The sequence below is a fragment of the Pinus tabuliformis genome, chromosome Q, assembly GCF_031772625.1.
Source record: "Pinus tabuliformis cultivar Carrire ecotype Pingquan chromosome Q, CPIR1, whole genome shotgun sequence".
NCBI lineage: Eukaryota > Viridiplantae > Streptophyta > Pinopsida > Pinales > Pinaceae > Pinus > Pinus tabuliformis.
This window is the reverse complement of record NC_142296.1, coordinates 258981599-259008388: the sequence shown is the minus strand read 5'-3', so window position 1 is coordinate 259008388 and position 26790 is coordinate 258981599.

Sequence of the window (26790 nt, the reverse complement as noted above, 5' to 3'; positions counted from 1 at the left end):
TTCTTCTTCCTCTTCACAATCTATGTAGAATAATTTCTTCTCAACACACTTATGACCTTTAGTGTATTAGCTATCACAACTGTAACAAAGCCCTTTTACTCTTTTTTCTTCAAATTATTGTGGTGTCAACCTTATAGGTTGTCGAAGACTAGGGGCAACAACACTTCCGTCTTTATAGTTGTGAGTGGTATGCTTCCTGGTTGCCATAATTTTGCTTTCCATTTTTCTTGCTAACCTGAATGCCTTCTCTAATGAATCAGGTTCCCAAAGGCGAACATCATGTTGGATATTATCCTTTAAAGACCCTATGAACACATCAATCCTATGCTCCTCTGGAATATTTTTTACCCTTATGTTCAATTTTTGGAATTCCTCAATGTGCTCCATTATTGAACCCTTTTGTTTGAGACTTATCAATTGGATAAAAAAAGTGTTGCTTTTTGTATCCTCATAATGTGCTATCAATTCTTCCGTAAAAATTGCCCAAGTGATAAATTGTTTACGAGAGCAAAGCCATTGATACCATACAAACTGATTTGGTTCCAAATATAAAGTTGCAATATGTACCTTTTGTGTGTTTTGCACATTATTGAGATCGAAAAATTGCTCCATCTGTAATATCCATGTTGCGGGATCCTTGCCATCAAACTTCCTCATATCGATTTTTGGAATATGGTGGGTCTTCGATCCAACATTAGAGTCTATGAAATCATGATTAACATTTCTTTTGTTCTCATCATGAGTTTCCTTTACTACCCTTTCACTATTAGTAAGCATTTCTTGTAGAAACTTTGTTAAATCTGTTTTCAAATCTGTCTTCAAATCTTCCATGCTTGTCTTCAAATCTTCCATGCTTGTCTTCAAATCTATCTTCAAATCATCCATCTTAGCTTCCACGTCAATCATCTTAGCTTCTACGCCTTTCTTTAAACAATCCATCTTAGCTTCTACACCTTTCTTTAAACCATCCATCTTAGTTTTTACATCTTTTTTTAAACCATCCATCTTAGATTCTGTTCCTTTTTGTGCAAGGGATAGTTGTTGCACTTGGTCTTGTAATTTTGATATATCATGTTGCATTTCTTCCTCTTCTTAATGAGTCATGCTAGAGCTTTCAGGTTCCTTACTAGGTGTTTGATTTTTCTTTCCTCAGGGCATCAGTTACCGATAATAATGCTCTACTATGCCCTTTGAATTCCTTCAAAATAAATTTTCAAACCAAGCTTAAGCAAAAATTTAAGAAAATCTACACACCTATTTTCACTTTGTAGGAGATAGATATTGCCTCTGATGTATCTCTGTACTTTCCAATCATCTAGATCTGAATTTGTGATCTTCAGTAGCCCTCTGTGTCCTCTTTCCAATGCCACAAGTCTGACCCAAATTGGATTCTCCAAGGAAGAGTTATGCGAAATCTCCCACAATGACTTGATTATAAACTAGTTCAGTAGAGCGAACTTGTACGGCATCCCATGAGTCACTGTTTTGACCTTTGGATCTGAAAAATGCATCCAAGAAACTACAGTCCGTCCTCTTTCTGTACCTTTTTACGAAATTTCAATCCGATCCCCAGAAAGAGTTATGACGATTTTCCCTAGGTCACATGTTTGGAAGGTAATTCAGGAGTCTGCAAAAAGACCAACTTCTCCAGATCATATCTCCGCAAATATAGCGCGAACAGCTCTGAAATTCGGACTCGAGGTTCAACGCGATTTCTTCTCAAATGGGTTGTTTTTGCAAATTCTGAAATATTGCAGAAAAAAAAGTTATAGCGAAAATTCCACAATGACCTGTTTGGAGCAGCGAAACCCTAGAATCCAAAGCTCTGATACCAAATTTTATGAAACCAACTCAAGAAAAAGATAGAAAAGATAGATCAACGCCTTAAAATTCAGCCTCTTCGAGGGGGCAACCTCCTTTACATTACATAAATGAACAATTCTTGGATGATTCAAATGACAAAAAGTCCTTTCTATATATAAGAGTCTAAGGAGTCACAATATAACCCAGTCGACCTAACAATAATAATATAAAGCCACAAAAATAACAATAGAGGGATTCTATGGGGCACAATAATAACAATATGGGGATAATAGGGGCACAACAATATTAATAAGGGGTACAATTACAATAGTAATGGGGTAATCACTAGTATTATAGGGACCCAACAGACTATCTCCTACCTCCACATCATCCTCATCATCCTCTTCCCCACTGCTCTCGGAGAAGACCTCAATAAAATGTGCTTTGCCAGTAGCACATCTATGTCCTGGTGCCCACGGCTCTTGACAGGTGAAGCGCAACTGCGTCTTCTTCAGCTCCCTCTTGGCATCATCGTCAATTTGTACTCGTCCTGGATTCCCCTTTGGAGGTGGAATCCTCACATCCTTCCCCTTAGACTGGAAAGTCTGTCTCTGGGGGTAAGGTGTCCGGGTCCTGGGTAAGACATCTTGTAAGTCCCAGGTCCTGCTAATAGCGTCCTGGAGTGTGGCTGGTCTTGTGGATCAGACTAAACCCCGAAGTGGCTCTGCTAACCCCTCAACATACATATAGATCCTCCGCGCTGTGGATAGATCTGGCACCATCACCGAGACCCTCAAGAAATATTCAATGTACGTCTCTGGGCTCCCTGTCTGTTTGAGCCTCATAAGCTCAACAAAATGCTGCTCTGGATCCCTCCGATCAAATCTCTCCATCAATCTCCTGGTGAACTCGGCATATGTCGTCATTGTGGAGTGTCCGAGTGTAACCATCCCATGAAACCACCAATCCTGAGCCTCACCATCCAAATGCAATGTTGCCACCTTGATGGCCTCTGTCTCCGACATCTGGTTAAGCCGGAAATAAATGTCCAGCTTCTCCACCCAAGACTTTGCCACACTGTTTGATGAACCATCAAACGTAGGCAAGTGGAATCTACTCGTTGCACGGTGGGTGTCACCATCATGGTAATTCTGGTACCCTCTGTGATGGTCGCGGGGTCTACTATCCCGCTGGCATTGAACAAAGTCTCTGAATGAGAGGGCTTCCCTGAACTCCTGCCCATAGGCCTGGCACTCTGCAAAATAATCGCCCATATGACCGGGTTCTGCCTCCTGCTGGGCTCCGGCCCCCATGTCCGCTCCTAAGAAAGTGGGCATGGTAGAGCGTGTAGGGGCATGTGAGGCCACCTGCTGAGTAGTATCATGCTGCTCTGGAAAATGGTGGGATGCACCCGATCCATCACCAACCTGGAAAACCCATGGGCTCTCATGCTGTCTAGCCTCTACTGCCATGAATCTCTGCCCCATCACCTCAATCTACCTCGAGAGATCCTGCACTGATTTGAGGAGCATATCCTCAAATCTTTTCCCATCCTCGTCTGCCATCTACTCTATGTCCACCACAGGCTCCTTCTGTTCTGCGTCCACTACAAGCTCCTCGTGTTCTACATCCACCACCGGAACACAATCTCCCTCTCTATAGGTGTTCTCGAACCTACACCCAGTGTCTCTGTATCTCCTACCTCTGTAACAAATGTAGGGTTTTCCCCTGGTGTCATAGATTGATAGCTCCACAGGCTGAGCCAGACCTATGCTCTGATACCACTGTAATATCCCATTTCAGAGATATTCTCCAAAACTCCAGTAAAATCCAACCAAATTTGTACAAATGATATAATAACCAAGAAGCTCAAAATCATAAAAATAATAGTGGTGTAGCATATAATAATGTAAACATGAAATATAAGCAGATACTCAAGAAATGCAGCGAGAAATGCTAAGCCATTTTATTATATTGAGTAATAGAATGAGTACATGAGGTGATCAGAAAGATGGCACCTCGACTTGCACAAGGCAAGTGAAGAAATACACTCAGAATAGTAAAGGAATGGCCTCTATCAGAACTGCGTGGAAGCTGTTGGTGAACTGCCATGCTATTGTTGTTGCTGGAAATCAAATGAGGATATGGGGCTATTCCCCTCCTTGGAAAATGCTGAAACTATGGAATCAGACTCTACTCAAGAAACCCAGAAAAACCTAGAAAGCTTTCCTGGAATAGCCGACCCTCGAAAATCACCCCCTTGGGGTTCTGTGCAGTCCCTTAATGCTCTACGCTGCCACTGAATGAAACCCTCCAGAAATCTGCCTGAAACCTCTGCCAAAACTCTCCAATATGCAAGCACTGATCCCCTGCTCAATCTCCCAGCACAAATCCTACTGCAAACCCTCAATCCAGAACTACTGCTAGAAAGAACTGTGTCATCCCTCTCAGTGTTGCGCAATCCTCCAAGGTGCTCAATCCTCCTGCCAAAATGCTGATGAAACTAATGTTGAAATGCTAATGGAAATACCTTGCCCGAGCAGTCACTTGAAGTCCCCCGGGGCTAAGGGTGAGATCTCCGAACGGAGACACTCAATGCACTAAATAGTGTTGCAGACTAGCTAAACAGCCAACGTGCTCTAAGTCGAAGTGACTATGTCAAATGCTCATAACTGAATGCCAAAATGAGGAAGCTCCTCTTCCCTTTATAGCCTTTTCCTCTCTCAATCCCAAGGCCCACCTTCTCTAGCGTAATTCCTCTCTTGCCACGTGTTTCTTCCCTTCTGCGCAGTCCCTCCAAGTGTCTGCGTGGGCTCCATCTCTACATCCCCTTTTGGCCCCCTTGGCTCCCCCTTTAAGTCACAATGTTGTGCTACTAGGAAGTGGCTTTTATTCTAAAGGTGAGTCATGTCCCCTTTTCCTCACCTTTTTTATTCATGAATAACTATAGAAGGCAAAAATAAGCAAAATCGCATATTCCAATTAGCCATGGCTAATTAGGAATATTACACAATTGTAGACTAGTAAAAATCAATTGTTGAGGAGCGTAGGGAAATGTTGATAGTAGAGTAGGAGGCTTAGTGAAAAGTCGACAACAACGTAGATTCTTTAGTGGACAGTGAAGTGGCTAGTAGCAGTCAGATGCTCAGAAGGCAGCTGCAGCAAAGAGACACAGTTGATTCAATATTTCAGATGTTTCTATGTTGCAGTGGTTGCAATGACAACAACAAAAGATGAGAGGGAGTTGCAGCAAATATGAAAAGTTGGCAGTAGCATAATAGTGTTAGCAGCAACACATATGAAACATCAGAGGTGCAAAGTGGTTGGTGGGCAGTGGAAGGAAATCATAGTGATTAGACATCAACAACGTGTACAGAGGGTGATGCAAAGACAGGGTGTTGGAGTAGTTCAACAGTGGAACACCTTCCTCACTAAGAGGGAGTGTTATTTTTTGTAGCATCGGATAATTTTCTAGTCTCGACGGTTGTCAAAGAGGCTAAGCAACACTGGGGCTCCATAACCAAGAATTTTTTTCAGAAAAATCCACTTAGAGATGCCTTAATTAAGTTAATTAATCAATAATTAAATTTTTCCTAAGTCTAACTTAGGGAAAATGATGAAGTAACAACAATTAATTGAGGAAGGTGAGATTTATCTAGATATTCACACGGATTGACTAGGAAATGATCTCAACCATTGATTAAGATTTAATCTTGGCCATTGGAGTCCCAACTAGAGATTATAAGAAGAGGTCAATGGGTAGATGGAGGAAAACACTTGAGATCGATTTCCTTGGGCAGTTCAATATTTCTAGAGAGAAACAACATTATGCTGGAAGATTTCAAGCCAGAAATGGGATGAAGAGACAGAGGGGGAGAGACAGTGAGTCCAGTGGAAGTTTTCCATTTTCGGAGAGCTAGAAAGAGGAGGTTGATATTTTCTCCAAGAAGCAGTGCAAAACTACTCAGTTACTTTAGAAGAGAAGTTTGATCCAGCTGAAGAGGAATATGTTTCCAGTTCCAGAGGTTAGGAAAATTTTCCAAAGGGTCGGAGAGGCATTTTCCCAGTCAGCAGTAGGCAAGACGACTAGATTGGAAGTTGTTTCAAGAAGTGAATGTGGAAGACAACGCTAGGGTGACACAGAGCCTGCCCAGACCACTTGGACAACTAGATTTTTAGAGGTCAGATAGTGTCAAGATTGCTTGGAGTGAGGGTAAAATCCCTCAGTAATTTTTTTCCACTATTTCTCTTGGATATATTTGCAATTTTGGTGACATTTATTGTACTCAGAATTTTCTCACTGTTGTTTAATAATAAAACCCCTCAACTACTACATTGGTTTTCCCAAGTTGGGTTTTTCCAGGGACTTTTGTCCAAAAATAATGATGTTATATTTTTTGTGTGTGTGCTAGTATTTTCTCAGTTTCCAGTTTATCTTCCACAGTTTTTTTTATTTGTGAATAGTGTGATTAATTCGTTGTTGTCATAGCAATAAATTGCTAAATTAATTTATAGTTAGAAGAATTAATTCCAGTTGTTGCAATATAATTTTAGTAGTGAATTTCTCACAGGAAGTAAATCCCCAAGAACTCTAGTACCATCCTTCCATTGACCAAGTACTTGACGAACTCCGCTGACAGTCTAATACCAACTACATTATCTCCCCCTGAGTCTTTGACCCATCTCATGATATCATTACCCCTCTGGTTGATGTCGAAATAGAAGAAGAGGCACAAGCCTCTTTGTATTTACAACCTTTCAAAATAGATTTTTCATTCCCCTTACCTAAAATGTCTCAAAAGAATGCTAAAAAAGAGTCCCATAACCCCAAGGCTGCCTCGACCATGTCTAAATCATCCCAATGATAGAAGGTACTTAAAGAAATCCGTTTGAAAGATCATGAGCTACAATAATTGGACAAATATATCTGACAAATGCAGGCCAAGGAGAAAAAAACCAAGAAGACTTTGAAACCCAAAGTTCCATCCATTCAAGAAGAAATCAAGAATGTAATGGAAAGCACCAAAGGAGTCTTTGCAAATAATATTCAATAGAAAATGGAGATCTTTCGGAACTCACTAAGGTGGAGTCGCAAGCAGGATAACACTTCTTCCAGTAAGAAGACTGTTACTTTCTCCAATAGGCACAATGACAACACTCAAAATGATACTTTAGACCAAGCAGAGAAAGCTACCGACACACAGAATAATAAAGCCATTGCAATCAATATAACCGATGATACTCCTATTAACTCTCCTACTCGTATTGTAGATGAACATAATTAATCAAAATATAATCAGTCAGAGAAGACTTAGTCAGAGTAGAATTAGCCGGAGCAAAACCAGTCAGATCAACTAGACACAAAAGTCAATTCTGGATAACGCTTGCAAGATAATTCGTCTGAGCACACTCGCTCCGACGAAACAATGAAATATCATAATCCATAAACTATTGACCTGTCGATTGATAAACATCAAGAAGGAACGACTGAAGTACCAGTTACCAATCCAACAATTGTGAATAATCTATAAATTACTAACCTTGCTTCGACTGGCAGGAATTCTACAAAACCAAATTCTACAAGCACACCAGGAAACAAGGATAAAAGGGAGTGTGTTGATATTTTGACTAAGAATGCCGACATCAAAATTTCGAGTGAAAAACAATTTTTCAGGTCTTAGAATATTTTTTCAAAGCGACTAAGAAGCAGTTGCACAAGAGGAAGAAGGACCCCAACAAGCTTCACCAACAACAGGAATAAGAAAGGGAAACTTGGCTGGTTTTTCAAAACTAGGTAGCAGAAAAACTTAGAATCCCCACTCCAACCAATATTGATGATCATCTCGTTTCCATACAAGAGTTGGTGCAACAATTAATCGATCAAAATGAAAAACTCAATGCACAGGTAGCAAGATTGCAATCCTGATCTATAGTTGTTGGAAATCTGAAGTTTACAAAGATTTTGTAGAAGGATCACGATGAATTTTTAGCGAACAAACAAACTTTAGATAACACAATCGACAGGGGAGCTTCCCTTACAACCACATTAAATAACAATCCTACCTACTTGGCATCTAATCATTCTAAAATCAAGGCTCAAGATATTCTCATCCGAGATTTGTCTTCAAGGCAAACTACAGATTCTGAGTGCAACAAGCACTTAACAACAACATTAGAGAAAATTTGAGGTGTAAAATGGGCCTCCTAATAAATATTATAAAATAATAGTGGAAATAATAAAATAAGATTAGATTACATCATCAAGTTTTAGAGGGAAAAAAGTCAAAACTATTTTTTCAACTCGTATTATCAAGTTATCTCCCTAGGGTTTACTCAAATTTCGAGCGACAACACTCATTGGATGTAAAATTTAATTCCTCATTCAAGGAGTACCCATGTTGCATACTTTCAATGGGCCTTGCTACAAAAAAAATGAGAAATACATGAAAAAACATGATTGTAATCATGTATTTTCATGTATTTCTCAATTTTCATGTAGCGGGGCCATCAAAAGTATGCAACATGGGTACAACTTGGATGAAGAACTAAATTTCGCATCCAAAGAGTGTTCTTTCTCAAAATTTGAGTAAGATTGTAGGGTTATAAGTTGAAAATATGAGTTGAAAAAGTAATTACCTTTCAGCCAAAGGATAACAGAAGACACACCCTTGGAAGAAAAAGTTCAATATCTGTCGAGTCTTAAAGAATCTAGTGCTAAAGATAGACTAGTTGTATGTGAATGGTCCATTTTCGATGAACATCTGTAGACTTTCGCTCTAGTCACTTATCAGACTACATTTCCAAAAATGCCTCCACCTTCGCTAGCTCGCTTTGCATCACCACAACAACCACGACCTTTCCACTAGTTCTTTGCACCAAGTGTTTCAACATATGCTACAAATTTGGAACAACAATCCCACAAAGTTCCGATCCAGGCCACGTAAGAACTTTCCAAAGAACTACCAGTTGTCCTCCCATAATTTACTTTTATTGTAATTTGTTCTGTATCAAGATTTTTTTCTATTCATGAGCTAGCGACATCAATTTTATAAATTTTTGCACTGTTAATTTTTTTCTTAATCTTTTGTATCACTTCAAATCTCCCCTTCTTCGAGACGAAGAAGGATTTGAGAGTGTTGGGAGATGTTGGAGGAGCTAGTCGGCCTAGTCAACTAGCCTGAGTCAAGTTGACAAATACACATTGTAACAACAAATGTCATGAAGTGTTAACTAATGTTGGATTAGTTATGGTATATGGTCGGATACTATATATATATATATGTTTGTATACCAATGTATCAGTTCTTATTCAGCTAATAAGAGAATATATCAGAGTGCTTTCGCTGATTCTCCATTACTGTATCTGTCTATCTTTACTTATTCTTATTATATGATTGCTTGATGTATGTACTACTAATAAGAATGCACATTTTCCCCTAGATTACAATGGTATCTCAATGCTTGAGGTTTTGGAATTCTAGGTGGAACACCAAAGATGCAACCCTAGCATCAAAACATGACAAATACTAGAACCAAAATTCTACTAGGAGGGCCTTCCAAAAAGTGAATCCTCCAACCAAGCAATCAAAAAATATTGAAGATAAGGTTATCTTCCTTAAGAGGGGATAAAAGATCATGTCCCGAAATAGAGCAACAATACCTTGAATGAACTAAGTGAAAGTGTGAGATGAACCCTAGACCTCCTCCTCCAAGAATTCTTGGATCAATTAGATTAGCCTTATAGTAACTTTTTGTTTCTCCAAAAATTTCCTTTGAAAAATATTTGATCAATCAAGAAAAAGAAGGAAATTCACATGTAAAGCCTTTTGCCTCATGAAAAAATCCACATTTTGATAGATCTCAACAAGTTCACAATGATTTTCTAAGGAGGAGAAGGCCTATATTTATAGACAAGGCTCTTCAAAAATTCCTCCTTGGTCTTCCACAAAATAAGTAACTTGCGATCTCAATAAGTTCACAATGATTTTCCAAGGAGGAGAAGACCTATATTTATATATGAGACTCTTCAAAATTTCCTCCTTGGTCTCCCACAAAATAATTGAGTTACCACCACAAAATGCTTGGAGGTTAAGTTAAAATGTTTTAACTTGTAAACCTCATAAGGAGGCACAATTCTACATGGATGAGGCCAAGAGGGGTCATTTCAAATCTAAATGGCCAAACGTTCCACTTGTAATTACATGGTTGGCTTGCTTTTAAAATCAACTCTTTATTGGTGGTCCAACAATTTGATTTGACCTCGGTTTGACCCTCCAACTACTAGGAAAAAGGTGGACGGATCCTCGAAAAATATCTCCAATAAAGACTCAAATAATGCTTATTATCCTTCAAAATATGCCTTAAATGAAGGCCCGTGCCTATACTATAAGTCAAGGCACTTTCATGAGGCATGGGAATGACTTTTCAATCTCAAAAATTGGTCATAAAACCCTCAATAAATAAAGTGACGTCAAACATGGAAGAAATAAATTTTCCTTGAGGATGCAACATTCCCTTGGATTCTATTTTAATTTGGCTTGAAATAATATTAGGAATGCTTGGAATTTTGAACAACGCTCCTTGACCTTGCTTAACTTTCTTGATTTTCTCCCTAGGATGGCTTGACCTACTTCTTTGGTTTAATAATTTCCATGATGACCTCGAAAGAAAATACTTCAATTTGACATTTGATTTGACTTAATTTTGTTTGATTTATCCCTTTGGAACTTGCTTCTTCATTTCTTCCTTCAACCTCTTTCTTGGAGATGCTTCTTTTCTTTCTTAGGGCTTCGCCTCCCTTTCTTCTCTTGGAATGTTAACGACTAGGCTAGTTTGGAGCACTTTGGCCTTTTCTTTGAGTAATTTTGAGTTGAAACTTAGATGATTAGCCCTTGGGGGCTTCAATTAGCACAATAAGACTTCAAATTCCAACATTTTCCTTTTTCATTGCCTTTTATTCCATCCAACAACCCAAAAGAGTATGATGTCATGCCCCATGTGTGGTACAAATGCTTGAAAAGGCTTGATTTGATGTCACTTTACTTGAGTGTTGAGTTGATTTGGCTTGGGCATGATATTTGCTTGAACTTTTATCTTTGTCGACCTCATCACTTAGCTTCAAGTTATGTTGCTTGCATTGCCACAAGGAAAGCCCCTTTCCCAGCAAACTAGGTCCACCTATGTAACTAGAGTTCTGTGAAGGTGTTTTGACTACTTCGAAAGGCAAGTGGTTCATCTAGGCATAGAGAATAAAAGGGGCAACTTTTCTCAAAATATATAGCATGATGCCTCAGGAGATCCACATGCATTAGGAATTGTGAGACTATCAATATGCAAAGCCAAGGCCAACGAAGCGTGCAAAATACATAAGACACATGGCACACATGGGATAGAGGGTTGCACCAAGATTAGAAGGGATAATTTTAGGGAAAAGTACATATGGTGATCACTCTTACAAGGCTTTATTGATGCAAGTGTTCGCTTAAGCCATGATTCCTAGCAATGCCTATTCCATGATACTCACGCACCATCCTAGGATATAAGAATATCCATCAATGCAGGGATTTACTACCCATTAGGGGTAAGTCAACAATGCCATAGAGGCAAACATATCATGAAACAAACAATACCAAGAATAGCCATGTGGACATCCACAACACCCACCCACGTGGTTATACAGGGCTGTAAGGCACATCCTTTGGGCTTATATCGCATGGCCAAAAAGTTTTGGAGTACCCTCACTTAAAGAGGAGTAATAGTAGCTATTATTTTCCATTGTGCAAGTGGGTCTATATTGGAAATTTGACCTAAAATAAATTTAAGCCAAATATATTTCATTTCCATCGACAAATATTTGGGATTAAGAGAATGATACAAATTTTTTTCTTGACAAAAAAAACAATAAATCTTTGTACTAAATTTTACCAAATATTTTGCAATTCAATTGAGATGTTATCTGTTAATATTTATGATATTTATATTTTACAATTGATAGGAATACATATTCTAATATTAAAAAAATGGTTCTTAATATTGTAACATAGCCTTTTAGGAGTACAAATTGCACAAAAACCTAAAAGTATGTCCTAAATAAATAGGGTAATCTAGAGACACTCGTCCTTTAGATTCCTGCCATGGTCCATGTTGCTACAAAAAACTAGCAGGCCTAGTACAAAGCCTCATTAAATGAAGCCATACCTTATGGCAACAACAAAAAGGGTTTCCACTGTCACCTCAACAACCTTTTTTCTACTCTTTAGTGGTATTCAATCACAAGGGAGGCTTCCATAGACAACCTAAAGGATATTTTAATGCTACAGCTTAAGGTGATGTATATGAGGTATAGAATATGGCCCAAAGTATTGGAATAGCCTATAAAGGCTTAGACGTTCTATACTAAGATTCAAATAATCTATGCCTAGACCAAAGATAAAGATGTTATAAGTTAGGGTTTGATTGATATGAAATAATGTTGTAGCACCTATTCCATAAATTGCTAAGTGTAGCACAATTTTGTAATTTTGCTAAGTGTAGCACAATTTTGTAATTTTTGGTGTTGGAGACAACTTTGACATTTTGGCACTTAGAAAAAGTGGATAGATGGGGCCCACACTCAAGAAAAGGAGGAAATACACATCCCTTGGAGAAAGAGTGTGAATTAGTGGAATGTTGGGGCCATCAAGTGGTATGAATGGGCCATGAGTATCTAAGGAAAAAATGGAGGCATTTATAGCTATATTTTAACCATTACATTTCAAAATTCAACCTCTCTTGGAGTTGTTCATCACAAGGGTTGGAGTGATGTTAAGCACAAGGATTTCAAGCGAAACTCCACACCAATTTCAGAGAAATTCGAGTGTATCCCTAGATGGGAATTTGGGGAGCCCATTTTAAGACTTCCACAGGGTGATATTGGCAACAAATTATCCAATTGTGCACACTGTAGTTCAATAAGACTTAAAATTCCAACATTTTCCTTTTTCATTACATTTTATTCCATCCAACAACCCAAAAGAGTATGATGTCAGGTCCCATGTGTGGTACAAATGCTTGAAAAGGCTTGATTTGATGTCACTTTACTCGAGTGTTGAGTTGATTTGGCTTGGGCATGATATTTGCTTGAACTTTTATCTTTTTCCACCTCATCACTTAGCTTCAAATTATGGTGCTTTCATTGCCACAAGGAAAGCCCCTTATGTAACTAGAGTTCTGTGAAGGTGTTTTGACTACTTTGAAAGACAAGTGGTTCATCTAGGCATAGAGAATCAAAGGGGCACCTTTTTCTCAAAAGATATATCATGATGCCTCGGGAGACACACATGCATTAGGAATTGTGAGACTATCAAGATGAAAATCCAAGGCCAACGAAGCATGCAAAATACATAAGACACATGGCACACATGGGATAGAGGGTTGCATCGAGATTAGAAGGGATAATTTTGGGGAAAAGTACATATGGTGATCACCCTTACAAGGCTTTATTGACGCAATTGTTCGCTTAAGCCATGATTCAGCAATGCCTATTCCATGATACTCACGCACCATCCTAGGATATAAGAATATCCATCAAGGAAGGGATTTACTACCCACCAGGGATAAGTCAATAATGTCATAGAGGCAAACATATCATGAAACAAACAATACCAAGAATAGTCATGGACATCCACAACACCCACCCACATGGTTATACAGGGCTATAAGGCACATCCTTTGGGCTTATATCGCATGGCCAAAAAGTTTTGGAGTACCCCCACTAAAAGAGGGGTAACAATAGCTATTCTTTTCCATTGTGCAAATGGGTCTATATTGGAAATTTCACCTAAAATAAATTTCAGCCGAATATATTTCATTTCCATCGACAAATATTTGGGATTAAAAGAAAGATACAAATTCTTTTCTTGACAAAAAACAATAAATCTTTGTACTAAATTTTCCCAAATATTTTGCAATTCAATTGAGATGTTATTTGTTAATATTTATGATATTTATATTTTACAATTGATAGGAATACATAGGCTAATATTAAAAAAATGGTTCTCAATATTGTAACATAGCCTTTTATGAGCATAAATTGCACAGAAACCTAAAAGTATGTCCTAAATCAATAGGATAATCCAAAGACACTCATCCTTTAGATTCTTGCCATGGTCCATGTTGCTACAAAAAACTAGCAGGCCTAATGCAAAGCCTCATTAAATGAAGCCATACCTTTTGTAAACAACAAAAAGGGTTTCCACTGTCACCTCAACAACCTTTTTTCTACTCTTTAGGGTATTCAACCACAAGGGAGGCTTCCATAGACAACCTAAAGGATATTTTAATGCTATGGCTTAAGGTGATGTATATGAGGTCTAGAATATGGCCCAAATCATTGGAATAGCCTATAAAGGCCTAGACGTTCTATACTAAGATTCAAATAATCTATGCCTAGACCAAAGATAAAGATGTTATAAGTTAGGGTTTGATTGATATGAAATAATGTTGTATCACCTATTCCATAAATTGCTAAGTGTAGCACAATTTTGTAATTTTTGGTGTTGGAGACAATTTTGACATTTTGGAACTTAGGAAAATTGGATAGATGGGGCCCACACTCAAGAAAAGGAGGAAATACACATCCCTTGGAGAAAGAGTTCGAATTAGTGGAATGTCAAGGCCATCAAGTGGTACGAATGGGCCATGAGTATATAAGGAATAAATGGAGGCATTTCTAGCTATGTTTTGACCATTACATTTTAGAATTCAACCTCTCTTGGAGTTGTTCAATGCAAGGGTTGGAGTGATGTTAAGCATAAGGATTTCAAGCAAAACTCCACACCAATTTCGGAGAACTTCGAGTGTATCCATAGATGGGAATTTTGGGAGCCCATTCTAAGACTTCCACAGGGTGATATTGGCAGCAAATTATCCAATTGTGCACACTAGGTAGTCTAATTGGCATAAATATAATTCAAACTAGCAGAGTTTGGGCGAGCTACAATGAATTGGGTGGGCTGGAAATTACAAGAGTATTTCTTCATTTTGGTTTTGTGTTTTTCTCAGTGTTTTGTAGGTTCAGCATTGAGCCATTTTTGGGGTTCAATTTCATCTAATTCTAGAAATGCTTGGTCCTTTATGGGAAAATCTTATGCAGGAATAGGAGTGAGGCAGTATGAAGGGCTATGAGGCTGGAAGAATTTGGTTTTACAAAGGGAGACTTGGTTGACTGGGAAAAGTATTTAGTGGAAGGAATGGGGAGTGCTTTAGCAGATGATTTCTACAGTAGTGCACATCAATGTCTAGCTAGGTTATTCACATGACCTGGAGGGATTTCTCACTGTTGGGAGTTGTGCCAAACCCTTTCTGGGTTTTTGTGGGTTTTGGGAGAGGAGACCAGGGCTAATTTTTTAGAGAATTTCAAGTAGTATTTAGAGTAGAGCTCTCCATTTCAATTGGAAACCAACAACAATATTCTCTAGTCTATGTGCATTTCACTCTTTCAGGCCATTTATCACTTGGGTCCGAGGATTATTCTTGGGTTTCACATAGCTTGCTTGGAAAGCCCAAGTTCTATAATTTCAACTCGTTCTATGTACCCAATTCCAATTATTTAATCAAATGGATCAGGGTGTTTGTTGGTATCTTTTCTTTACTAATTTGTGGTTGTGGTTTTAGTTTATCTTATTGTTCCTAGTTTATTGCTTTGGTATTATTGTTAATTTCCATATTGTAATATTAGAGTGGTATCGGAGCATTTTCTTGTCCAGCTATGGGAGAAGGAACTGGTGATGCCAGCTCGTTTTGGTGGTGTAGTCTTTCATAGAGGCAAGGGCTGAGGCAAAAGAGGATGTGATAGAGGTCGAGGGCCTGACCCTTTTTCTGATACTGGAGTAGATGACACTAGAGAGAGTGATATCTGGGATGAAGATCCCATGGAGAATGAAGGAGAACCTAAGTAGGGAGGAAAAGAGATGACATTAGCAGAGTTGGCTAGGTAAAAAAAGTTGATGATGGACACGTTGACACATTTCGCTAGTCTTCATTTGTAGAATCATGGGAGGCAAGATAATAGTGGTGAAGGTGGATCCTGATATGGAGAGAAAATCCAAATGCATGGGCACAATAATCAGTAGGATATCCCACACATAACTTGTCATTCCAATAGACCCACGATGCCACAATTCATGGATGGAACAATGGGAGAACAAAATTCATTTGCAACCTTGATGAGGTCTTTTGCTAATGATATTGATGAGTATGATGCCTTGGACCCGAGGATCAAGATGGCCATGACGTTTTGGGAGTTCTGCCACTTGAAAGAGAAGCACAGAGGTGGAGTTGGTTCATCATACAAGGGAGGTCAACAGAACTAGGATTTACATAAGACAGTGGGGAAGATTACACTCCCTAGCTTTCATGGGTTAGCGAGGAGTTCTGTTGGGGCGTGGGTGTAGAATGTGAAAATTTCACTACTAAAATCCTATTGCAACAAATGGAATTATTTCTTCTAACTGTAAAATAATTTAATAGTTATTTCTACGACAACAATGAAATAATCACACTGCAATCTTCACAGATAAAAACACTGCAGAAGATAAACTAGAAATAAGAAAATACTAGCACATACAAAAAATATATAACACTATTTTTGGACAAAAGACCTCAGAAAAATCCAACTTGGGAAAAAAGGTGCAACATCTGAGCATTTTTATTATTAATCACCAGTGAAATAATCTGAGTACAATCTAGATGCTGAAAACTGGAAATCCTACAGAGAAAATACTGCTAAAAATCTAGTGAGAAATTCTCCTTACCCCGTAAGAAATATGACACTAAAGATTGGCCTTTGAAACCCCTCCACAAATTTCCCTGCATCACCCTCTATGCAAGAACAAATTCATGTTGCTTGGATATCACACTGAGCTTCCTCTCCAGCTTTCCATTAGCTTGAGAAACATTTCTCCCTATCTTTGCCAAATTTTCCTGCCTCTGGAACTCTGAAACGACTTCCCGAATCAAAAAATCAAACTGCATCTTAGAGGCTTTTGCACAACCCTTGCACAAAATCTTTGTGGCCATATCTACCTCTTTGCAATGTAATCTCCAAAACTGAAAAATCTTCCTCCGGATCACTGTCTCTGCCCCTCTCTGTCTTTACTTCCCTTCTCTAGCTCAAACTCTCTCGACAACTGCTCCTAATCTCTAGAGAAATCAAACTGCCCAAGGAAATAGATCTCAAGTGTGTCAAGTGTGTTTTCTGATACCCATAGAATTCTTCTTATAATCTTATGTTGGGTCTCCAACAACTAATATTAAAACTTAATCAAGGGCTAATATTATTTCATAGTTGATCTGTGAGTTTCTAGATGATTCACACCTTTCTCAATTAATACTAATTAATTAACCCATTTTCCTAAGTTTAGAATTATGAAATATTAAAAAATAGGCAATAATATAATCGAGACACTTCTAGGTGGAATTTCCAAAAACAATTTCTAGGTTATGGATAATTCCTGTGTTTTAGCCTCTCCACAAAGTTCAAGACTAGAACACGTCTGATGTTGCAAAAAAATAACATTGCCTCTTAGCAAGGAAGGTGTTCTAGTGTTGCATTGTTGCTACAATACCCTGTCTCTATAACACCCTTTGTCACGCTGTCGATGTTTGGCCACTGTGACTTCCTAGTACTTCCCACCAACCACTGCACAACACTGGTGTTGCATCTATGTTGTTTCTATACTACTGCCAACTCTGCATCTTCATTGTAACTCCCTATCATATATCATTTCTATAAATGATACTACTGCAAATGAGAAGCATCCAAAATACTGAATTGTCTCTATCTCTGTGTGGAATCCTTCTCTTGAGAATATGAATTCTACTAGCCTCTGCACTTTCCACTGAAGAATCTACATTGCTACTAACTTTACACTGAGCCACCTGCTCTGTTGTCAACACTTCATATGCGCTCCTCAACACTTGACTAAAACTAGTATGCAATTGTCACTCTATAATTTTACTACATCATCAGACACTGATCCATCCTACTACTAAATAGTATGAGCCCTTGTATTAAGGTAATGATCCATGATGAGGAACCTCAATGGGCCCTGCCCATCTCTACGTTGCCCTAGGACTATAGCTCCATATCACCCTGCCTCACTCCTGGAGGTATAGCTAGAAACATGGCAAAGTCTTCCTCCATCCTAGAGGACAATATTTCTATCTCTGCAGTTGCTACTGACTAGTCCTACTTCTCCTGCTTGTCCTTCTTCCTAAGAGGAAACTGAGTACTGGTGGCCAAACTTGCCACATATGAAGCACTTGAATTTAGATAGGCCCTTCTTCTTCTTCATCTTCTCCCCCTATCCTTGACTAGGACACTTTAATGTAAGGGCAACATTCTCCTCTTCCTTCTCACCCTTTGTCCCCTTGTTACTGCTTCTGCTAATGGTTCTCTTTAATAGAGCTCGCCTCATCTCCTCCTATTTTAGGTATAACCACATCTTGCCCCACCTTGGCAAAGTGTCTCAGCACAAGATACTTTGGACAAACACTTTCCACTCCTCTGAGACATTGTTTAGTGCCAACTGTAAAAGCTTTATTTGTTGAGGTGCCTCCCTAACGACTGTAAGTTGATCATGGAATTATTGGATCCTAGTGAGAAATGGATCTATGCCTTAACTCTTCTGCATCCTAATGCTTCTTAGATTCTCCTATAGGAACATCTTCCTCTGCTTAGAAATATTTTGATATAGCTGGTTGAGAGCATCCCACGTCTCCTTAGCAATATTCTTACTAGATATATGCAATACTATATGGTCTCATACACCATCCAAGATCATTTGCTTCACCATCACCATATATTTTTTTGTACTCCTTTAGTTGATCTGCATCCTGAGGAGTTTCCACTACATTATATACATAGGCTTTCAGGCCATATTCATCTAGCAGGAAAGACATCCTAGCCTTCTAGATGATAAAGTTAAAGGCTCCCACCAACATATCTTGATGTCTAAGCCCAGCTGTGGCCATATCTGAATATGAACTGGAAACTCCCTCTTTACCCCTACTTGGATGTTGAATCCACTATTCGCACTCCCTTAGGAAGTGAGAAAAAATTCCTGCAACAAATGCCAATTGTAACTAGAAAAATCATATTTCTAGGTTAGAAACCCTCTGAGAAAAATTTCCCTTTGTGTGTGCTCTCTCTTCCACCTTACACTGATTCTACTGTTGCAAAAACCTTTTCTGCTGAAACAAGGAATTTTCCTAGTGAAAATACTGGAGTGCTGCTTCCTCTGCCTGAAAAACCGAACTTGCTCAAGAATCTCGCACTGCCTAGCTTAGGCTTTGCGCAACCACCATAAATTTTTCATGCTGCTCCATTTGAACAATGAAATTCTACTTCTGCTTCTGAGCTTTCCCGTATGATCAAAATCTCTCTGATACCATGTGAAAATTTCACTACTAAAATCCTATTGCAACAATTGGAATTATTTCTCCTAACTATAAATTAATTTAACAGTTTATTGCTATGGAAAAAATGAAATAATCACACTGCAATCTTCACAAATAAATATACTGTGGAATATAAACTGGAAACTGAGAAAATATTAGCACGCACACACAAAATATAACATTGTTATTTTTGGACAAAAGTCACTGGAAAAACCCAACTTGGGAAAATCGGTGCAACAACTGAGGGTTTTTATTATTAGGAAACAATGAAATAATATGAGTACAATTTGGATGCCGAAAACTAGTAATCCTGTAGAGAAAATACTGGTAAAAATATACTGAGGAATTTTCCTCACCCCACAAGAAATTTGGCATTGAAGACTAGCCTTTGAAACCCCTCCATGAATTTCTTTGCATCACCCTCTGCGCTGGCACAAATTCATGTTGTCTGGATCTCACAATGAGTTGCCTCTTTAGCTTGCCAATGAATCAAGAAACTTTTATCCATGCCTCTGTGAAATTTCCCTACCTCTGTAACTCTAAAATGACTTCTCGAAACTGCAATTTGAACTGACTCTTAGAGGCTTTTGCGTAGCCTTTGCATAACCTCTCTATGGATATATTTGCCTCTTTGCAATGTACTCTCTAGAGCTGGAAAATATTTTTCTATATCATTGTCTTGACCCCTCTCCGTCTCTTCTTCTTTTCTCTAGCTCGAACTCTTTCGACCCTTGCTGCTACTCTCTGGAGAAATCATACTACCTAAGGAAATCGATCTCAAGTGTGTCAAGTGTGTGTTCTCCATCTACCCATTGACTTCTTCTTATAATCTTCTTTTCAGACTCCAACGACTAAGATTAAAACTTAATCAATGGATAAGATTATTTCCTAGTCGATCCGTGTGAGTTTCTAGATGATTCACACCTTTCTCAATTAATATTGATTAATTAACCCCTTTTCCTAAGTTTAGATTTAGGAAATATTAAAAAATAGGTTAATAATCTAATTGAGACACTTCTAGGTGAAATTTCTAGAAACGATATTTGGGTTATGGATAAATCTTTATGTTTTAGCCTCTCCACAAAGTTTTGAGACTAGAAAACCTTTGATGATAAAAAAATAACATAGAAGTTGGACACCTATCTCTAGCTAAACCCCATGAGGGAGGCATATTTGATTAATTTCGCCACCTTGCACTTAGATGGAGATGCACAAGACTTTTGGTATGATGGGTTGATTACCCTAGTTCATGCTACCATTACTTCCTACACGAAGTTCACATAGAGTTTTATAAAGTGATTTTCTAGGAAGGACCCAGAACCACACTTCAGGGATTTTATGCATCTAAGGAAGACAAACAATGAAAAGGATTATATCATTGAGTTCCATAGGCTAGCAATGATGGTGTTTGACATCTCAAAGGAGAGATTGGTTATGTTGTTCATTGAGGGGATGAAAAACCCATTGCGTTGATGGGTGAGGGATTATAAGACCATGACTTTGCATGATGTTATCACCAGGACTAGGGACATGTTTAATGTTGTCCCTAAGACCAGGGTACCTCCTAGACCTACCTTTCCTTAGAAGGATAAGGACACCTGAACTCCTTAGAAGGAGTGGACAGGACGTGGGAAGTTTGATGATGGGACTAGGAGGGACCTCCATAGGAGGAAGCTTTGCTTCACATGTTAGGAGCCATTGGCCCCATGCCATAGATGCACTAAGGTCAAGGCCCTGATATTGATGTGTTTTCAAACAGTGAATCAAAGAGGAGGCTAAACTTGAGGGAAACAGAGAGGAGGAGCCGCAAGACATAGAAGGGGAGCATAGTTTCTAGGGTGCCAAGGGAGGCATCATCACTTCACTCACAGGGATTCCGAGGTACCTAAAATTATAGATCAAAGGCACTATCTAGGAGCAGCGGGTGACCATTTTAGTGGACAGTGGGCCACCCACAACTTCATAGATGTAAAACTAGTGGAATGTAAAGGGTTATGCGCAAAGCCTTTTGAGGGATTCTCAATACTAGTTTTGAGGGATTGAACTATGGAGGGCACTAGGAAAATCCCCAAGTTGACATTGATGATGGGAAATCACTCTATCATTAACGATTTATTTATGGTGGATGTACCAAACACTAATCTGGTGTTGGGCGTTCAGTGGTCATTCTCTCTTAGGTGTGTCATTACAGATTACAAGGCCCTAAATATGGAGTTTATGGGGCTTGATGGGAAGAAGGTAGCATTGAGGGGCGTGCATTCCTAAACACCTCAATTTATGACAGTTAACAGGATGGAGGTAGATATGTACAAGAGAGACATAGTGTGGGAAGTGGAATTATGAATTTCATAGACAAGGATATGGGTTCATGCACAACAACGCCATCCAGACATTCTAGCAGTCTTATAGAGATATTAGGAAAATTTTGGGGAGATTCTTCTAGGTCGTCCCCCAAACAGAGGGTTTGACCACATAGAGCTAGAGAAAGGGGTTCAGGCAGTCATCACTGCCCCCTATAAACTTCCCAAGGCATATCGAGATGAGATTGTGAGCACCATCCACGAATTGATAGACTTGGGCCATATCAAGATGAGTTTTAGTCCTTTCACTTCTTTGGGTGGTGATGGTGAAGAAGAAGGATGAGACTCTACGTATGTGCATCAACTACAAGACCCTCAATAAGAAGAAATTGAAGAATAGTTACCCCATCCCACACATAGATGAGTTGATGGACGAGTTTATGGGAGCCAAGTACTTCTCCAAGATATACTTGCACTCAGGGTACCACCATATTCGAGTGAGGGAGCAAGACATCCCAAAGACTACTTTTCAGTACCATCATGTGCACTTTGAGTTATTGGTTATGCCCTTTGGGTTAACCAATGCTCTAAAGACTTTCTAGTCTCGCATGAACCACATTTTCCACAAGCAGGTGCACATATATGTGTTGGTGTTTTTCAATGTTATATTGATATACAACGGGACTTGGAAGGAGACAGTTGGAGGTGGTACTACACATTTTACAGGAGCAACAATTGTATGTGAAAATTTTACTATTGAAATTCTATTGCAGCAACTAGAATTAGTTCTTCTAACTATAAATTAACTTAGCAGTTTATTGTTATAACAACAATGAATTAATCACGCTACAATCTTCTCATATAAAACTATTGTGTAATACAAACTAGAAACTGAGAAAATACTAGCACACACACACACAAAATATAATAACGTTATTTTTGGAAAAGATACCCTAGAAAAACCCAACATAGGAAATTTGGTGTAGCAGCTGAGGGTTTTTATTTCTAAGCAACTGTGAGAAAATTTGAGTACAATAAATTTCGCCAAACTGGTAAATCTATCCAAGAGAAATAATGGAAAAAATTTATCGAGGGATTTTACCCTTTGAGAAATCTTGGCATTGTCTGACCTCTTGAAAGCTAGCCATCCAAGTGGTATACGTAGGCTTTGTGTCACCTTAACACTGCCTGCCACACGCACTCCCTGAAACAACTACTAATTTAGCTGTCCTTCCTGATGTTGACTAGGAAAATGCTTCTCTAGCCCTTTGGAAAATATTCCCAGCCACTAGAATTGAAAACATATTCCTTTTTAACTAGATTAAACTACTCTTTTGAAGCAACTGCACAGTACCTACGCTGCTTCCTGGAGAAAATATCGACCTCCTCTCTCTAACTCTCTAGAACTAGAAAAATTCGTCCAAACTCACTGCCTCTGACCCTCTCTATCTCTACATCCCCTCTCTATCTTGAGATCTTCATGAAAAATATTGTTGCTCTCTGGAAAAATCAAACTACCCAAGGAAATCGATCTCAAGTGTTTTCCTCCATCTACCCATTGACTTCTTATAATCTCACTGTGGGGATCCAATGGCCAATGGACGAGATTATTTCTTAGTCGATTCGTGTGAGTGTCTAAAGAAATTTCACCTTCCTAAATTAATTACTATTTATTAATCATTTTCCCTAAGTTAAATTTAGGAAAAAATTAATTACTGATTAATTAACTTAATTAAGGCATCTCTAGGTGGAATTTCTTGAAACCTTTTCTGGGTTATGGAGTCTGAGTGTTTCTTAGCATCTTTGACAACTGTCGAGACTAGAAGACCATCTTATGCTACAAAAACTAACACTCCCTCTTAGAAAGAAGGTGTTCTAGAGTTGAACTGCTCCAACACCCTATCTTTGCATCACCCTCTATACACACTGCTGAGGTCTACCACTGTGACTGTCTACCACTAGCCACTAACCACTGCGTAACTTTGATGCTTCATCTAGGCTATTGTTAACAGTGTTATATTGTTTCCAAGTCTACATCTACACTGTAACTCCCTCTCATCTATTGTTTTTGCTACCGGAAGCACTGCAACTAAGAAACATCCAGAATATTGAATCAATTGTGTCTTTGTGTTGCATATGTCTCTTGAGAATCTAACTGCTACTAACCATTGCACTATCTACTAAAGAATATGCATTGTTGTTGAATCTGCATTGATCCGGATTTAAATAGGGACACAACAAATTACAGAGATAACCATAAATATAGAGATACAGCAGAAATAATTCTTCATTTCATTAATGTAAAATATTGAAATATGCTTACAAACAGGAATGGAAATAAACTAGCTTGGGCGATGGTAGCTTATCTCTGAGGAGAGATGTGGCGAGTACATGCCTCTGAACTGTCTTACAATGAGGCTCAAAGGCCTATCCATTGTTGAGAAATAATGGAAAACCCTAAAAATCCAAAACCTTAACCCTAGGAGATGAAGCGCCAAACTATGGGCCTCGTTTTGGGTAAATTGGTACATTAACTTCCTGGGGTTGTTACTTTGGCATAAGATCTCTGTTTCACACACAAAATACCTCGTTAGAAGGATATATTTGAGGATTACAACTTTGGAATGAGCAACATCGGTTGATGGACCCATGTTGCTCCCTGTTTTCCCAAAAAAATGTCGTTTAGGGCTTCAAAACGGCTCAGGAAGTTAAGGACCCGAAAAACTGCCAAAAATAGTAAATTGTGCTACAAATAAGGAAACTGAAAAACTGAAAGAAACAATGGTGTGGGTCCAAGTGGAATTGGCGGGTGGCCTCCAATATCAACCTGGATCATTCCTCCCCCATTAGGAAGCAATAGTCCCCATTGCATTGAGTTCCTCCATGAGATGAGGAAACTTCTGCTGAACTTGGTCCTTAGTGAGCGACTTGCCCTGGTGAAGGACTTGGCCTGCTTTGACAACTCAATAAAGTTGGATCTTCTGCTGGCGAGTGTGCTTGACCTACGTTTCCATGATCCGATCAGTTGTAGCTTGTTCCATGCAATCTGGATTTAACTCTATTGGTGTCAGTTGTTCTGCAATGTCGGATGTGTCTAGTAATGGTGGAAAGTATGGCCGAAGGCGGTCCACATTGAACACTGGGTGCAGGCCAAGTAATGGGGGAATGCTAAGCTCAAATGCATTGTCTCCCACAGCCTTGGTAATGGTGTAAGGACCATATTGGAGTGGTTTGAGTTTTCGATAGGCTTCGGTAAGGCGTTCCTTTTGCAAATGCAACTAGACTTTGTCGCCAACCTGAAACTTGTGTGGCATCCGATGTTGATCATGTCTTTGCTTGTACTTGGAATTTGATTTCTCTAGAATGTCATGGACCTGCTGGCAGATATGTTGGATGTGCTCAATGAATTTGTTTGCCTTATCTGTTTCAGGCTGGACATGAGCCGAATCTGCCAAAGTAGCTGCAAATGGCATGGCCAAATCAATGGGACATAGTGGCTGGAATCCTAAACCCACCTGAAAAGAGTTGTGGCCAGTCGAGCTATGGAGAGCCTTGTTATAGTTGTGTTGAATATAGGGGAGGCTCTCATCGCATGTGCATGGATGATTTGAGTTGTACATGCACAAAATGTGTACGATCATCCTGTTGAAAACCTCTACCTGGCCATGAGTTTGGGGATGGAAGGCTATGGACTTAGTGAGTTTGTTGTCCAGCATCAACCAGAGACTAGAACAAAATGTTCTAAGGAAACTTCTATCCCGATTTGAGATGATAGACTGTGGTATCCCAAACTATACCCACACTCATTCAAATAAGAGTTTAGAAGTGGCTTCTGCTGTGATATTCTTCTTGTAGGCTGCCGTAATGGCCATCTTTGAGAACCTGTCAACGACCACAAAAACATAGTCGCTTCCATGCTTAGTATAAGGAAGGCCCAACATGTAATCCATGGAGATGGATTCCCAAGGTTGACTAGGGGTAGGCAGTGGAGTATAGAGGCCTTGCTTCTTGATGGTCGATTTGGTAATGACGCACACAATGGAGGATCTGATGTACTTTCTGACATCCTGTCAAAGATTTTAGCCAATAGAAATAATTTTGCAGTACTGCCACCATTTTCTTGACCCCGAAACACCTAGTTGCTCGACTATAGTGTGTTTCCCAAATCATCTTGGCACGCTCGCTTGAAGGAACATAAAGGTGACCCAGGTGGCATAACAGGGCATCCTAGAGGTGAAAATCTAGAACCAGCTGACCGTCCAAGAGTGTTCGGTATGTGTGGCTGAATTCTGGGTCGCTTTTGTAGAGAAGTGGCCAATCAGAAATCTCGTGCCCATAAGAGTTGAGCACGGTGGTTAACGCCATGATCGATGGTCGACTGAGGCAATCTGCAACGTTATTGGTGTTTCCCTTCTTATACTTGATATTCAAATGGAACTGTTGCAGGTATGTGGACCACTTCTGATGGCGATCATTTTGAAACTTCCCTTGTGTTTGTATGGACTGTAGGGGTTGGTGGTCTGTGTGGATGACCGTTTCCTTCACCAAAATGTAATGCTTCCATTGTCGGAAGGCCTGCACAATGGAATACATCTCTTTTTCATAAGTGGGATACTTCCAGATTGTGTTTGAAAGTGTCTCACTGTGATATGCCATTGGATGCCTGTGTTGAGTAAGGACTGCCCCAATAACATAGTTAGGGGCATCTGTCTCGATCTCAAATGGTTGTTGCAAGTCTGGTAATGCGAGCACTGGCGCTGAGCAGAGGTGATGTTTCAACTTTGTGAATGCCTTTTGTTGAGATTCAGACCAAAATAATTTTGATTTTGCTCCTCCCTTGGTGACTTGAGTCAAGGGTCAAGTGATATGAGAAAATCCCAACACGAACCTGCGGTAGAAGTTGGAAAGACCCAGAAAGCTGCGGAGCTCTGTGAGAGTGGTTGTAGATGGCCAATCCTGAATGACTTGGATCTTGGCTAGATCCACATGCACCCCATGTTCATCAATAATGTATCCCAGATATTTAAATTGGGTCATGCCAAAAGTGTATTTCTCCAAATTGGCACATAACTTGTGTTGCCGCAGTGTTTGGAGAACCTGTCAGATGTGGTGGAGGTGCTCTTCCCAACTCTGGCTGAAGATCGGGATGTCATCCAAGTATACCACTACAAATGAGTTGGTGAATGGCTGCAAGATGTCATCCATTAGCCTCATTAAGGTTTCACGAGCATTCATCAACCCGAAAGGC